Here is a 15,273-nt window from a genome sequence, read left to right on the forward strand (position 1 = left end):
GGGTGACTTGTGTGGCTCGGACCAGGTTCTGTTACCCAGAATCCTTTGCAAACCTCAAAATTTGGCTAAAAAAACACATGTTCCTCACATTTCTGTGGCAGAAAGTTCTGGAATCTGAGAGGAGCCACAAATTTCCTTCCACCCAGCGTTCCCCCAAGTCTCCCGATAAAAATGATACCTCACTTGTGTGGGTAGGCCTAGCGCCCGCGACAGGAAACGCCCCAAAGCGCAACGTGGACACATCCAAATTTTTGAAAGAAAACAGAGGTGTTTTTTGCAAAGTGCCTACCTGTAGATTTTGGCCTCTAGCTCAGCAGGCACCTTTGGGAAACCTACCAAACTTGTGCATTTCTGAAAACTAGAGACCTAGGGGAATCCAAGATGAGGTGACTTGTGTGGCTCGGACCAAGTTCTGTTACCCTGACTCCTTTGCAAACCTTAAAATTTGGCTAAAAAAACACATGTTCCTCACATTTCTGTGGCAGAAAGTTCTGGAATCTGAGAGGAGCCACAAATTTTCTTCCACCCAGCGTTCCCCCAAGTCTCCCGATAAAAATGATACCTCACTTGTGTGGGTAGGCCTAGCGCCCGCGACAGGAAACGCTCCAAAGCGCAACGTGGACACATCCAAATTTTTGAAAGAAAACAGAGGTGTTTTTTGCAAAGTGCCTACCTGTAGATTTTGACCTCTAGCTCAGCCGGCACCTAGGGAAACCTACCAAACCTGTGCATTTCAGAAAACTAGAGACCTAGGGGAATCCAAGATGAGGTGACTTGTGTGGCTCGGACCAAGTTCTGTTACTCTGACTCCTTTGCAAACCTCAAAATTTGGCTAAAAAAACACATGTTCCTCACATTTCTGTGGCAGAAAGTTCTGGAATCTGAGAGGAGCCACAAATTTCCTTCCACCCAGCGTTCCCCCAAGTCTCCCGATAAAAATGATACCTTACTTGTGTGGGTAGGCCTAGCGCCCGCGACAGGAAACGCCCCAAAGCGCAACGTGGACACATCCAAATTTTTGAAAGAAAACAGAGGTGTTTTTTGCAAAGTGCCTACCTGTAGATTTTGGCCTCTAGCTCAGCCGGCACCTAGGGAAACCTACCAAACCTGTGCATTTCTGAAACCTAGAGACCTAGGGGAATCCAAGATGGGGTGACTTGTGTGGCTCGGACCAGGTTCTGTTACCCTGAATCCTTTGCAAACCTCAAAATTTGGCTAAAAAAACACATGTTCCTCACATTTCTGTGGCAGAAAGTTCTGGAATCTGAGAGGAGCCACAAATTTCCTTCCACCCAGCTTTCCCCCAAGTCTCCCGATAAAAATGATACCTCACTTGTGTGGGTAGACCTAGCGCCCGCGACAGGAAACGCCCCAAAGCGCAACGTGGACACATCCAAATTTTTGAAAGAAAACAAAGGTGTTTTTTGCAAAGTGCCTACCTGTAGATTTTGGCCTCTAGCTCAGCCGGCACCTAGGGAAACCTACCAAACCTGTGCATTTCTGAAAACTAGAGACCTAGGGGAATCCAAGATGAGGTGACTTGTGTGGCTCGGACCAGGTTCTGTAACCCTGAATCCTTTGCAAACCTCAAAATTTGGCTAAAAAAACACATGTTCCTCACATTTCTGTGGCAGAAAGTTCTGGAATCTGAGAGGAGCCACAAATTTCCTTCCACCCAGCGTTCCCCCAAGTCTCCCGATAAAAATGATACCTCACTTGTGTGGGTAGGCCTAGCGCCCGCAACAGGAAACGCCCCAAAGCGCAACGTGGACACATCCAAATTTTTGAAAGAAAACAGAGGTGTTTTTTGCAAAGTGCCTACCTGTAGATATTGCCCTCTAGCTCAGCCGGCACCTAGGGAAACCTACCAAACCTGTGCATTTCTGAAAACTAGAGACCTAGGGGAATCCAAGATGAGGTGACTTGTGTGGCTCGGACCAAGTTCTGTTACTCTGACTCCTTTGCAAACCTCAAAATTTGGCTAAAAAAACACATGTTCCTCACATTTCTGTGGCAGAAAGTTCTGGAATCTGAGAGGAGCCACAAATTTCCTTCCACCCAGCGTTCCCCCAAGTCTCCCGATAAAAATGATACCTCACTTGTGTGGGTAGGCTTAGCGCCCGCGACAGGAAACGCCCCAAAGCGCAACGTGGACACATCCAAATTTTTGAAAGAAAACAGAGGTGTTTTTTGCAAAGTGCCTACCTGTAGATTTTGGCCTCTAGCTCAGCCGGCACCTAGGGAAACCTACCAAACCTGTGCATTTCTGAAAACTAGAGACCTAGGGGAATCCAAGATGGGGTGACTTGTGTGGCTCGGACCAGGTTCTGTTATCCTGAATCCTTTGCAAACCTCAAAATTTGGCTAAAAAAACACATGTTCCTCACATTTCTGTGGCAGAAAGTTCTGGAATCTGAGAGGAGCCACAAATTTCCTTCCACCCAGCTTTCCCCCAAGTCTCCTGATAAAAATGATACCTCACTTGTGTGGGTAGGCCTAACGCCCGCGACAGGAAACGCCCCAAAGCGCAACGTGGACACATCCAAATTTTTGAAAGAAAACAGAGGTGTTTTTTGCAAAGTGCCTACCTGTAGATTTTGGCCTCTAGCTCAGCCGGCACCTAGGGAAACCTACCAAACCTGTGCATTTCTGAAAACTAGAGACCTAGGGGAATCCAAGATGAGGTGACTTGTGTGGCTCGGACCAAGTTCTGTTACCCTGACTCCTTTGCAAACCTCAAAATTTGGCTAAAAAAACACATGTTCCTCACATTTCTGAGGCAGAAAGTTCTGGAATCTGAGAGGAGCCACAAATTTTCTTCCACCCAGCGTTCCCCCAAGTCTCCCGATGAAAATGATACCTCACTTGTGTGGGTAGGCCTAGCGCCCGCGACAGGAAACGCTCCAAAGCGCAACGTGGACACATCCAAATTTTTGAAAGAAAACAGAGGTGTTTTTTGCAAAGTGCCTACCTGTAGATTTTGACCTCTAGCTCAGCCGGCACCTAGGGAAACCTACCAAACCTGTGCATTTCTGAAAACTAGAGACCTAGGGGAATCCATGATGAGGTGACTTGTGTGGCTCGGACCAAGTTCTGTTACTCTGACTCCTTTGCAAACCTCAAAATTTGGCTAAAAAAACACATGTTCCTCACATTTCTGTGGCAGAAAGTTCTGGAATCTGAGAGGAGCCACAAATTTCCTTCCACCCAGCGTTCCCCCAAGTCTCCCGATAAAAATGATACCTCACTTGTGTGGGTAGGCCTAGCGCCCGCGACAGGAAACGCCCCAAAGCGCAACGTGGACACATCCAAATTTTTGAAAGAAAACAGAGGTGTTTTTTGCAAAGTGCCTACCTGTAGATTTTGGCCTCTAGCTCAGCCGGCACCTAGGGAAACCTACCAAACCTGTGCATTTCTGAAAACTAGAGACCTAGGGGAATCCAAGATGGGGTGACTTGTGTGGCTCGGACCAGGTTCTGTTACCCAGAATCCTTTGCAAACCTCAAAATTTGGCTAAAAAAACACATGTTCCTCATATTTCTGTGTCAGAAAGTTCTGGAATCTGAGAGGAGCCACAAATTTCCTTCCACCCAGCGTTCCCCCAAGTCTCCCGATAAAAATGATACCTCACTTGTGTGGGTAGGCCTAGCGCCCGCGACATGAAACGCCCCAAAGCGCATCGTGGACTCATCCAAATTTTTGAAAGAAAACAGAAGTGTTTTTTGCAAAGTGCCTACCTGTAGATTTTGGCCTCTAGCTCAGCCGGCACCTAGGGAAACCTACCAAACCTGTGCATTTCTGAAAACTAGAGACCTAGGGGAATCCAAGATGAAGTGACTTGTGTGGCTCGGACCAGGTTCTGTTACCCTGAATCCTTTGCAAACCTCAAAATTTGGCAAAAAAAACACATGTTCCTCACATTTCTGTGGCAGAAAGTTCTGGAATCTGAGAGGAGCCACAAATTTCCTTCCACCCAGCGTTCCCCCAAGTCTCCCGATAAAAATGATACCTCACTTGTGTGGGTAGGCCTAGCGCCTGCAACAGGAAACGCCCCAAAGCGCAACGTGGACACATCCAAATTTTTGAAAGAAAACAGAGGTGTTTTTTGCAAAGTGCCTACCTGTAGATTTTGGCCTCTAGCTCAGCCGGCACCTAGGGAAACCTACCAAACCTGTGCATTTCTGAAAACTAGAGACCTAGGGGAATCCAAGATGAGGTGACTTGTGTGGCTCGGACCAAGTTCTGTTACCCTGACTCCTTTGCAAACCTCAAAATTTGGCTAAAAAAAAACATGTTCCTCACATTTCTGTGGCAGAAAGTTCTGGAATCTGAGAGGAGCCACAAATTTCCTTCCACCCAGCGTTCCCCCAAGTCTCCCGATAAAAATGATACCTCACTTGTGTGGGTAGGCCTAGCGCCCACGACAGGAAACGCCCCGAAGCGCAACGTGGACACATCCAAATTTTTTAAAGAAAACAGAGGTGTTTTTTGCAAAGTGCCTACCTGTAGATTTTGGCCTCTAGCTCAGCCGGCACCTAGGGAAACCTACCAAACCTGTGCATTTCTGAAAACTAGAGACCTAGGGGAATCCAAGATGAAGTGACTTGTGTGGCTCGGACCAGGTTCTGTTACCCTGAATCCTTTGCAAACCTCAAAATTTGGCTAAAAAAACACATGTTCCTCACATTTCTGTGGCAGAAAGTTCTGGAATCTGAGAGGACCACAAATTTCCTTCCACCCAGCGTTCCCCCAAGTCTCCCGATAAAAATGATACCTCACTTGTGTGGGTAGGCCTAGCGCCCGCAACAGGAAACGCCCCACAGCGCAACGTGGACACATCCAAATTTTTGAAAGAAAACAGAGGTGTTTTTTGCAAAGTGCCTACCTGTAGATTTTGGCCTCTAGCTCAGCCAGCACCTAGGGAAACCTACCAAACCTGTGCATTTCTGAAAACTAGAGACCTAGGGGAATCCAAGATGGGGTGACTTGTGTGGCTCGGACCAGGTTCTGTTAACCTGAATCCTTTGCAAACCTCAAAATTTGGCTAAAAAAACACATGTTCCTCACATTTCTGTGGCAGAAAGTTCTGGAATCTGAGAGGAGCCACAAATTTCCTTCCACCCAGCGTTCCCCCAAGTCTCCCGATAAAAATGATACCTCACTTGTGTGGGTAGGCCTAGCGCCCGCGACAGGAAACGCCCCAAAGCGCAACGTGGACACATCCAAATTTTTGAAAGAAAACAGAGGTGTTTTTTGAAAAGTGCCTACCTGTAGATTTTGGCCTCTAGCTCAGCCGGCACCTAGGGAAACCTACCAAACCTGTGCATTTCTGAAAACTAGAGACCTAGGGGAATCCAAGATGAGGTGACTTGTGTGGCTCGGACCAGGTTCTGTAATCCTGAATCCTTTGCAAACCTCAAAATTTGGCTAAAAAAACACATGTTCCTCACATTTCTGTGGCAGAAAGTTCTGGAATCTGAGAGGAGCCACAAATTTCCTTCCACCCAGCGTTCCCCCAAGTCTCCCGATAAAAATGATACCTCACTTGTGTGGGTAGGCCTAGCGCCCGCAACAGGAAACGCCCCAAAGCGCAACGTGGACACATCCAAATTTTTGAAAGAAAACAGAGGTGTTTTTTGCAAAGTGCCTACCTGTAGATTTTGGCCTCTAGCTCAGCCGGCACCTAGGGAAGCCTACCAAACCTGTGCATTTCTGAAAACTAGAGACCTAGGGGAATCCAAGATGTGGTGACTTGTGTGGCTCGGACCAGGTTCTGTTACCCTGAATCCTTTGCAAACCTCAAAATTTGGCTAAAAAAACACATGTTCCTCACATTTCTGTGGCAGAAAGTTCTGAAATCTGAGAGGAGCCACAAATTTCCTTCCACCCAGCTTTCCCCCAAGTCTCCCGATAAAAATGATACCTCACTTGTGTGGGTAGGCCTAGCGCCCGCGACAGGAAACGCCCCAAAGCGCAACGTGGACACATCCAAATTTTTGAAAGAAAATAGAGATGTTTTTTGCAAAGTGCCTACCTGTAGATTTTGGCCTCTAGCTCAGCCGGCACCTAGGGAAACCTACCAAACCTGTGCATTTCTGAAAACTAGGGACCTAGGGGAATCCAAGATGGGGTGACTTGTGTGGCTCGGACCAGGTTCTGTTACCCAGAATCCTTTGCAAACCTCAAAATTTGGCTAAAAAAACACATGTTCCTCACATTTCTGTGGCAGAAAGTTCTGGAATCTGAGAGGAGCCACAAATTTCCTTCCACCCAGCGTTCCCCCAAGTCTCCCGATAAAAATTATACCTCACTTGTGTGGGTAGGCCTAGCGCCCGCGACAGGAAACGCCCCAAAGCGCATCGTGGACACATCCAAATTTTTGAAAGAAAACAGAGGTGTTTTTTGCAAAGTGCCTACCTGTAGATTTTGGCCTCTAGCTCAGCCGGCACCTAGGGAAACCTACCAAACCTGTGCATTTCTGAAAACTAGAGACCTAGGGGAATCCAAGATGAGGTGACTTGTGTGGCTCGGACCAGGTTCTGTTACCCTGAATCCTTTGCAAACCTCAAAATTTGGCTTAAAAAACACATGTTCCTCACATTTCTGTGGCAGAAAGTTCTGGAATCTGAGAGGAGCCACAAATTTCCTTCCACCCAGCGTTCCCCCAAGTCTCCCGATAAAAATGATACCTCACTTGTGTGGGTAGGCCTAGTGCCCGCAACAGGAAACGCCCCAAAGCGCAACGTGGACACATCCAAATTTTTTAAAGAAAACAGAGGTGTTTTTTGCACAGTGCCTACCTGTAGATTTTGGCCTGTAGCTCAGCCGGCACCTAGGGAAACCTACCAAACCTGTGCATTTCTGAAAACTAGAGACCTAGGGGAATCCAAGATGAGGTGACTTGTGTGGCTCGGACCAAGTTCTGTTACCCTGACTCCTTTGCAAACCTCAAAATTTTGCTAAAAAAACACATGTTCCTCACATTTCTGTGGCAGAAAGTTCTGGAATCTGAGAGGAGCCACAAATTTCCTTCCACCCAGCGTTCCCCCAAGTCTCCCGATAAAAATGATACCTCACTTGTGTGGGTAGGCCTAGCGCCCGCGACAGGAAACGCCCCAAAGCGCAACGTGGACACATCCAAATTTTTGAAAGAAAACAGAGGTGTTTTTTGCAAAGTGCCTACCTGTAGATTTTGGCCTCTAGCTCAGCCGGCACCTAGGGAAGCCTACCAAACCTGTGCATTTCTGAAAACTAGAGACCTAGGGGAATCCAAGATGTGGTGACTTGTGTGGCTCGGACCAGGTTCTGTTACCCTGAATCCTTTGCAAACCTCAAAATTTGGCTAAAAAAACACATGTTCCTCACATTTCTGTGGCAGAAAGTTCTGAAATCTGAGAGGAGCCACAAATTTCCTTCCACCCAGCTTTCCCCCAAGTCTCCCGATAAAAATGATACCTCACTTGTGTGGGTAGGCCTAGCGCCCGCGACAGGAAACGCCCCAAAGCGCAACGTGGACACATCCAAATTTTTGAAAGAAAATAGAGGTGTTTTTTGCAAAGTGCCTACCTGTAGATTTTGGCCTCTAGCTCAGCCGGCACCTAGGGAAACCTACCAAACCTGTGCATTTCTGAAAACTAGAGACCTAGGGGAATCCAAGATGGTGTGACTTGTGTGGCTCGGACCAGGTTCTGTTACCCAGAATCCTTTGCAAACCTCAAAATTTGGCTAAAAAAACACATGTTCCTCACATTTCTGTGGCAGAAAGTTCTGGAATCTGAGAGGAGCCACAAATTTCCTTCCACCCAGCGTTCCCCCAAGTCTCCCGATAAAAATGATACCTCACTTGTGTGGGTAGGCCTAGCGCCCGCGACAGGAAACGCCCCAAAGCGCATCGTGGACACATCCAAATTTTTGAAAGAAAACAGAGGTGTTTTTTGCAAAGTGCCTACCTGTAGATTTTGGCCTCTAGCTCAGCCGGCACCTAGGGAAACCTACCAAACCTGTGCATTTCTGAAAACTAGAGACCTAGGGGAATCCAAGATGAGGTGACTTGTGTGGCTCGGACCAGGTTCTGTTACCCTGAATCCTTTGCAAACCTCAAAATTTGGCTAAAAAAACAAATGTTCCTCACATTTCTGTGGCAGAAAGTTCTGGAATCTGAGAGGAGCCACAAATTTCCTTCCACCCAGCGTTCCCCCAAGTCTCCCGATAAAAATTATACCTCACTTGTGTGGGTAGGCCTAGCGCCCGCAACAGGAAACGCCCCAAAGCGCAACGTGGACACATCCAAATTTTTTAAAGAAAACAGAGGTGTTTTTTGCAAAGTGCCTACCTGTAGATTTTGGCCTGTAGCTCAGCCGGCACCTAGGGAAACCTACCAAACCTGTGCATTTCTGAAAACTAGAGACCTAGGGGAATCCAAGATGAGGTGACTTGTGTGGCTCGGACCAAGTTCTGTTACCCTGACTCCTTTGCAAACCTCAAAATTTGGCTAAAAAAACACATGTTCCTCACATTTCTGTGGCAGAAAGTTCTGGAATCTGAGAGGAGCCACAAATTTCCTTCCACCCAGCGTTCCCCCAAGTCTCCCGATAAAAATGATACCTCACTTGTGTGGGTAGGCCTAGCGCCCGCGACAGGAAACGCCCCAAAGCGCAACGTGGACACATCCAAATTTTTGAAAGAAAACAGAGGTGTTTTTTGCAAAGTGCCTACCTGTAGATTTTGGCCTCTAGCTCAGCCGGCACCTAGGGAAACCTACCAAACCTGTGCATTTCTGAAAACTAGAGACCTAGGGGAATCCAAGATGAGGTGACTTGTGTGGCTCGGACCAGGTTCTGTTACCCTGAATCCTTTGCAAACCTCAAAATTTGGCTAAATAAACACATGTTCCTCACATTTCTGTGGCAGAAAGTTCTGGAATCTGAGAGGACCACAAATTTCCTTCCACCCAGCGTTCCCCCAAGTCTCCCGATAAAAATGATACCTCACTTGTGTGGGTAGGCCTAGCGCCCGCAACAGGAAACGCCCCAAAGCGCAAAGTGGACACATCCAAATTTTTGAAAGAAAACAGAGGTGTTTTTTGCAAAGTGCCTACCTGTAGATTTTGACCTCTAGCTCAGCCGGCACCTAGGGAAACCTACCAAACCTGTGCATTTCTGAAAACTAGAGACCTAGGGGAATCCAAGATGAGGTGACTTGTGTGGCTCGGACCAAGTTCTGTTACTCTGACTCCTTTGCAAACCTCAAAATTTGGCTAAAAAACACATGTTCCTCACATTTCTGTGGCAGAAAGTTCTGGAATCTGAGAGGAGCCACAAATTTCCTTACACCCAGCGTTCCCCCAAGTCTCCCAATAAAAATGATACCTCACTTGTGTGGGTAGGCCTAGCGCCCGCGACAGGAAACGCCCCAAAGCGCAACGTGGACACATCCAAATTTTTGAAAGAAAACAGAGGTGTTTTTTGCAAAGTGCCTACCTGTAGATTTTGGCCTCTAGCTCAGCCGGCACCTAGGGAAACCTACCAAACCTGTGCATTTCTGAAAACTAGAGACCTAGGGGAAACCAAGATGAGGTGACTTGTGTGGCTCGGACCAAGTTCTGTTACTCTGACTCCTTTGCAAACCTCAAAATTTGGCTAAAAAAACACATGTTCCTCACATTTCTGTGGCAAAAAGTTCTGGAATCTGAGAGGAGCCACAAATATTCTTCCACCCAGCATTCCCCCAAGTCTCCCGATAAAAATGATACCTCACTTGTGTGGGTAGGCCTAGCGCCCGTGACAGGAAACGCCCCAAAGCGCAACGTGGACACATCCAAATTTTTGAAAGAAAACAGAGGTGTTTTTTGCAAAGTGCCTACCTGTAGATTTTGGCCTCTAGCTCAGCCAGCACCTAGGGAAACCTACCAAACCTGTGCATTTCTGAAAACTAGAGACCTAGGGGAATCCAAGATGGGGTGACTTGTGTGGCTCGGACCAGGTTCTGTTACCCTGAATCCTTTGCAAACCTCAAAATTTGGCTAAAAAAACACATGTTCCTCACATTTCTGTGGCAGAAAGTTCTGTAATCTGAGAGGAGCCACAAATTTCCTTCCACCCAGCGTTCCCCCAAGTCTCCCGATAAAAATGATACCTCACTTGTGTGGGTAGGCCTAGCGCCCGCGACAGGAAACGCCCCAAAGCGCAACGTGGACACATCCAAATTTTTGAAAGAAAACAGAGGTGTTTTTTAAAAGTGACTACCTGTAGATTTTGGCCTCTAGCTCAGCCGGCACCTAGGGAAACCTACCAAACCTGTGCATTTCTGAAAACTAGAGACCTAGGGGAATCCAAGATGGGGTGACTTGTGTGGCTCGGACCAGGTTCTGTTACCCAGAATCCTTTGCAAACCTCAAAATTTGGCTAAAAAAACACATGTTCCTCACATTTCTGTGGCAGAAAGTTCTGGAATCTGAGAGGAGCCACAAATTTCCTTCCACCCAGCGTTTCCCCAAGTCTCCCGATAAAAATGATACCTCACTTGTGTGGGTAGGCCTAGCGCCCGCGACAGGAAATGCCCCAAAGCGCAACGTGGACACATCCAAATTTTTGAAAGAAAACAGAGGTGTTTTTTGCAAAGTGCCTACCTGTAGATTTTGGCCTCTAGCTCAGCAGGCACCTTTGGGAAACCTACCAAACCTGTGCATTCCTATAAACTAGAGACCTAGGGGAATCCAAGATGAGGTGACTTGTGTGGCTCGGACCAAGTTCTGTTACCCTGACTCCTGTGCAAACCTCAAAATTTGCCTAAAAAAACACATGTTCCTCACATTTCTGTGGCAGAAAGTTCTGGAATCTGAGAGGAGCCACAAATTTTCTTCCACCCAGCGTTCCCCCAAGTCTCCCGATAAAAATGATACCTCACTTGTGTGGGTAGGCCTAGCGCCCGCGACAGGAAACGCTCCAAAGCGCAACGTGGACACATCCAAATTTTTGAAAGAAAACAGAGGTGTTTTTTGCAAAGTGCCTACCTGTAGATTTTGACCTCTAGCTCAGCCGGCACCTAGGGAAACCTACCAAACCTGTGCATTTCTGAAAACTAGAGACCTAGGGGAATCCAAGATGAGGTGACTTGTGTGGCTCGGACCAAGTTCTGTTACTCTGACTCCTTTGCAAACCTCAAAATTTGGCTAAAAAAACACATGTTCCTCACATTTCTGTGGCAGAAAGTTCTGGAATCTGAGAGGAGCCACAAATTTCCTTCCACCCAGCGTTCCCCCAAGTCTCCCGATAAAAATGATACCTCACTTGTGTGGGTAGGCCTAGCGCCCGCGACAGGAAACGCCCCAAAGCGCAACGTGGACACATCCAAATTTTTGAAAGAAAACAGAGGTGTTTTTTGCAAAGTGCCTACCTGTAGATTTTGGCCTCTAGCTCAGCCGGCACCTAGGGAAACCTACCAAACCTGTGCATTTCTGAAACCTAGAGACCTAGGGGAATCCAAGATGGGGTGACTTGTGTGGCTCGGACCAGGTTCTGTTACCCTGAATCCTTTGCAAACCTCAAAATTTGGCTAAAAAAACACATGTTCCTCACATTTCTGTGGCAGAAACTTCTGGAATCTGAGAGGAGCCACAAATTTCCTTCCACCCAGCTTTCCCCCAAGTCTCCCGATAAAAATGATACCTCACTTGTGTGGGTAGGCCTAGCGCCCGCGACAGGAAACGCCCCAAAGCGCAACGTGGACACATCCAAATTTTTGAAAGAAAACAGAGGTGTTTTTTGCAAAGTGCCTACCTGTAGATTTTGGCCTCTAGCTCAGCCGGCACCTAGGGAAACCTACCAAACCTGTGCATTTCTGAAAACTAGAGACCTAGGGGAATCCAAGATGAGGTGACTTGTGTGGCTCGGACCAGGTTCTGTAACCCTGAATCCTTTGCAAACCTCAAAATTTGGCTAAAAAAACACATGTTCCTCACATTTCTGTGGCAGAAAGTTCTGGAATCTGAGAGGAGCCACAAATTTCCTTCCACCCAGCGTTCCCCCAAGTCTCCCGATAAAAATGATACCTCACTTGTGTGGGTAGGCCTAGCGCCCGCAACAGGAAACGCCCCAAAGCGCAACGTGGACACATCCAAATTTTTGAAAGAAAACAGAGGTGTTTTTTGCAAAGTGCCTACCTGTAGATATTGCCCTCTAGCTCAGCCGGCACCTAGGGAAACCTACCAAACCTGTGCATTTCTGAAAACTAGAGACCTAGGGGAATCCAAGATGAGGTGACTTGTGTGGCTCGGACCAAGTTCTGTTACTCTGACTCCTTTGCAAACCTCAAAATTTGGCTAAAAAAACACATGTTCCTCACATTTCTGTGCCAGAAAGTTCTGGAATCTGAGAGGAGCCACAAATTTCCTTCCACCCAGCGTTCCCCCAAGTCTCCCGATAAAAATGATACCTCACTTGTGTGGGTAGGCTTAGCGCCCGCGACAGGAAACGCCCCAAAGCGCAACGTGGACACATCCAAATTTTTGAAAGAAAACAGAGGTGTTTTTTGCAAAGTGCCTACCTGTAGATTTTGGCCTCTAGCTCAGCCGGCACCTAGGGAAACCTACCAAACCTGTGCATTTCTGAAAACTAGAGACCTAGGGGAATCCAAGATGGGGTGACTTGTGTGGCTCGGACCAGGTTCTGTTATCCTGAATCCTTTGCAAACCTCAAAATTTGGCTAAAAAAACACATGTTCCTCACATTTCTGTGGCAGAAAGTTCTGGAATCTGAGAGGAGCCACAAATTTCCTTCCACCCAGCTTTCCCCCAAGTCTCCTGATAAAAATGATACCTCACTTGTGTGGGTAGGCCTAGCGCCCGCGACAGGAAACGCCCCAAAGCGCAACGTGGACACATCCAAATTTTTGAAAGAAAACAGAGGTGTTTTTTGCAAAGTGCCTACCAGTAGATTTTGGCCTCTAGCTCAGCCGGCACCTAGGGAAACCTACCAAACCTGTGCATTTCTGAAAACTAGAGACCTAGGGGAATCCAAGATGAGGTGACTTGTCTGGCTCGGACCAAGTTCTGTTACCCTGACTCCTTTGCAAACCTCAAAATTTGGCAAAAAAAACACATGTTCCTCAGATTTCTGTGGCAGAAAGTTCTGGAATCTGAGAGGAGCCACAAATTTTCTTCCACCCAGCGTTCCCCCAAGTCTCCCGATAAAAATGATACCTCACTTGTGTGGGTAGGCCTAGCGCCCGCGACAGGAAACGCTCCAAAGCGCAACGTGGACACATCCAAATTTTTGAAAGAAAACAGAGGTGTTTTTTGCAAAGTGCCTACCTGTAGATTTTGACCTCTAGCTCAGCCGGCACCTAGGGAAACCTACCAAACCTGTGCATTTCTGAAACCTAGAGACCTAGGGGAATCCAAGATGGGGTGACTTGTGTGGCTCGGACCAGGTTCTGTTACCCTGAATCCTTTGCAAACCTCAAAATTTGGCTAAAAAAACACATGTTCCTCACATTTCTGTGCCAGAAAGTTCTGGAATCTGAGAGGAGCCACAAATTTCCTTCCACCCAGCTTTCCCCCAAGTCTCCCGATAAAAATGATACCTCACTTGGGTGGGTAGGCCTAGCGCCCGCGACAGGAAACGCCCCAAAGTGCAACGTGGACACATCCAAATTTTTGAAAGAAAACAGAGGTGTTTTTTGCAAAGTGCCTACCTGTAGATTTTGGCCTCTAGCTCAGCCGGCACCTAGGGAAACCTACCAAACCTGTGCATTTCTGAAAACTAGAGACCTAGGGGAATCCAAGATGGGGTGACTTGTGTGGCTCGGACCAGGTTCTGTTACCCAGAATCCTTTGCAAACCTCAAAATTTGGCTAAAAAAACACATGTTCCTCACATTTCTGTGGCAGAAAGTTCTGGAATCTGAGAGGAGCCACAAATTTCCTTCCACCCAGCGTTCCCCCAAGTCTCCCGATAAAAATGATACCTCACTTGTGTGGGTAGGCCTAGCGCCCGCGACATGAAACGCCCCAAAGCGCATCGTGGACACATCCAAATTTTTGAAAGAAAACAGAGGTGTTTTTTGCAAAGTGCCTACCTGTAGATTTTGGCCTCTAGCTCAGCCGGCACCTAGGGAAACCTACCAAACCTGTGCATTTCTGAAAACTAGAGACCTAGGGGAATCCAAGATGAAGTGACTTGTGTGGCTCGGACCAGGTTCTGTTACCCTGAATCCTTTGCAAACCTCAAAATTTGGCTAAAAAAACACATGTTCCTCACATTTCTGTGGCAGAAAGTTCTGGAATCTGAGAGGAGCCACAAATTTCCTTCCACCCAGCGTTCCCCCAAGTCTCCCGATAAAAATGATACCTCACTTGTGTGGGTAGGCCTAGCGCCTGCAACAGGAAACGCCCCAAAGCGCAACGTGGACACATCCAAATGTTTGAAAGAAAACAGAGGTGTTTTTTGCAAAGTGCCTACCTGTAGATTTTGGCCTCTAGCTCAGCCGGCACCTAGGGAAACCTACCAAACCTGTGCATTTCTGAAAACTAGAGACCTAGGGGAATCCAAGATGAGGTGACTTGTGTGGCTCGGACCAAGTTCTGTTACCCTGACTCCTTTGCAAACCTCAAAATTTGGCTAAAAAAAAACATGTTCCTCACATTTCTGTGGCAGAAAGTTCTGGAATCTGAGAGGAGCCACAAATTTCCTTCCACCCAGCGTTCCCCCAAGTCTCCCGATAAAAATGATACCTCACTTGTGTGGGTAGGCCTAGCGCCCGCGACAGGAAACGCCCCGAAGCGCAACGTGGACACATCCAAATTTTTTAAAGAAAACAAAGGTGTTTTTTGCAAAGTGCCTACCTGTAGATTTTGGCCTCTAGCTCAGCCGGCACCTAGGGAAACCTACCAAACCTGTGCATTTCTGAAAACTAGAGACCTAGGGGAATCCAAGATGAAGTGACTTGTGTGGCTCGGACCAGGTTCTGTTACCCTGAATCCTTTGCAAACCTCAAAATTTGGCTAAAAAAACACATGTTCCTCACATTTCTGTGGCAGAAAGTTCTGGAATCTGAGAGGACCACAAATTTCCTTCCACCCAGCGTTCCCCCAAGTCTCCCGATAAAAATGATACCTCACTTGTGTGGGTAGGCCTAGCGCCCGCAACAGGAAACGCCCCAAAGCGCAACGTGGACACATCCAAATTTTTGAAAGAAAACAGAGGTGTTTTTTGCAAAGTGCCTACCTGTAGATTGTGGCCTCTAGCTCAGCCAGCACCTAGGGAAACCTACCAAA

This window comes from Pleurodeles waltl, chromosome 9, assembly GCF_031143425.1.
Source record: "Pleurodeles waltl isolate 20211129_DDA chromosome 9, aPleWal1.hap1.20221129, whole genome shotgun sequence".
In the NCBI taxonomy this organism is placed as follows: Eukaryota; Metazoa; Chordata; class Amphibia; order Caudata; family Salamandridae; genus Pleurodeles; species Pleurodeles waltl.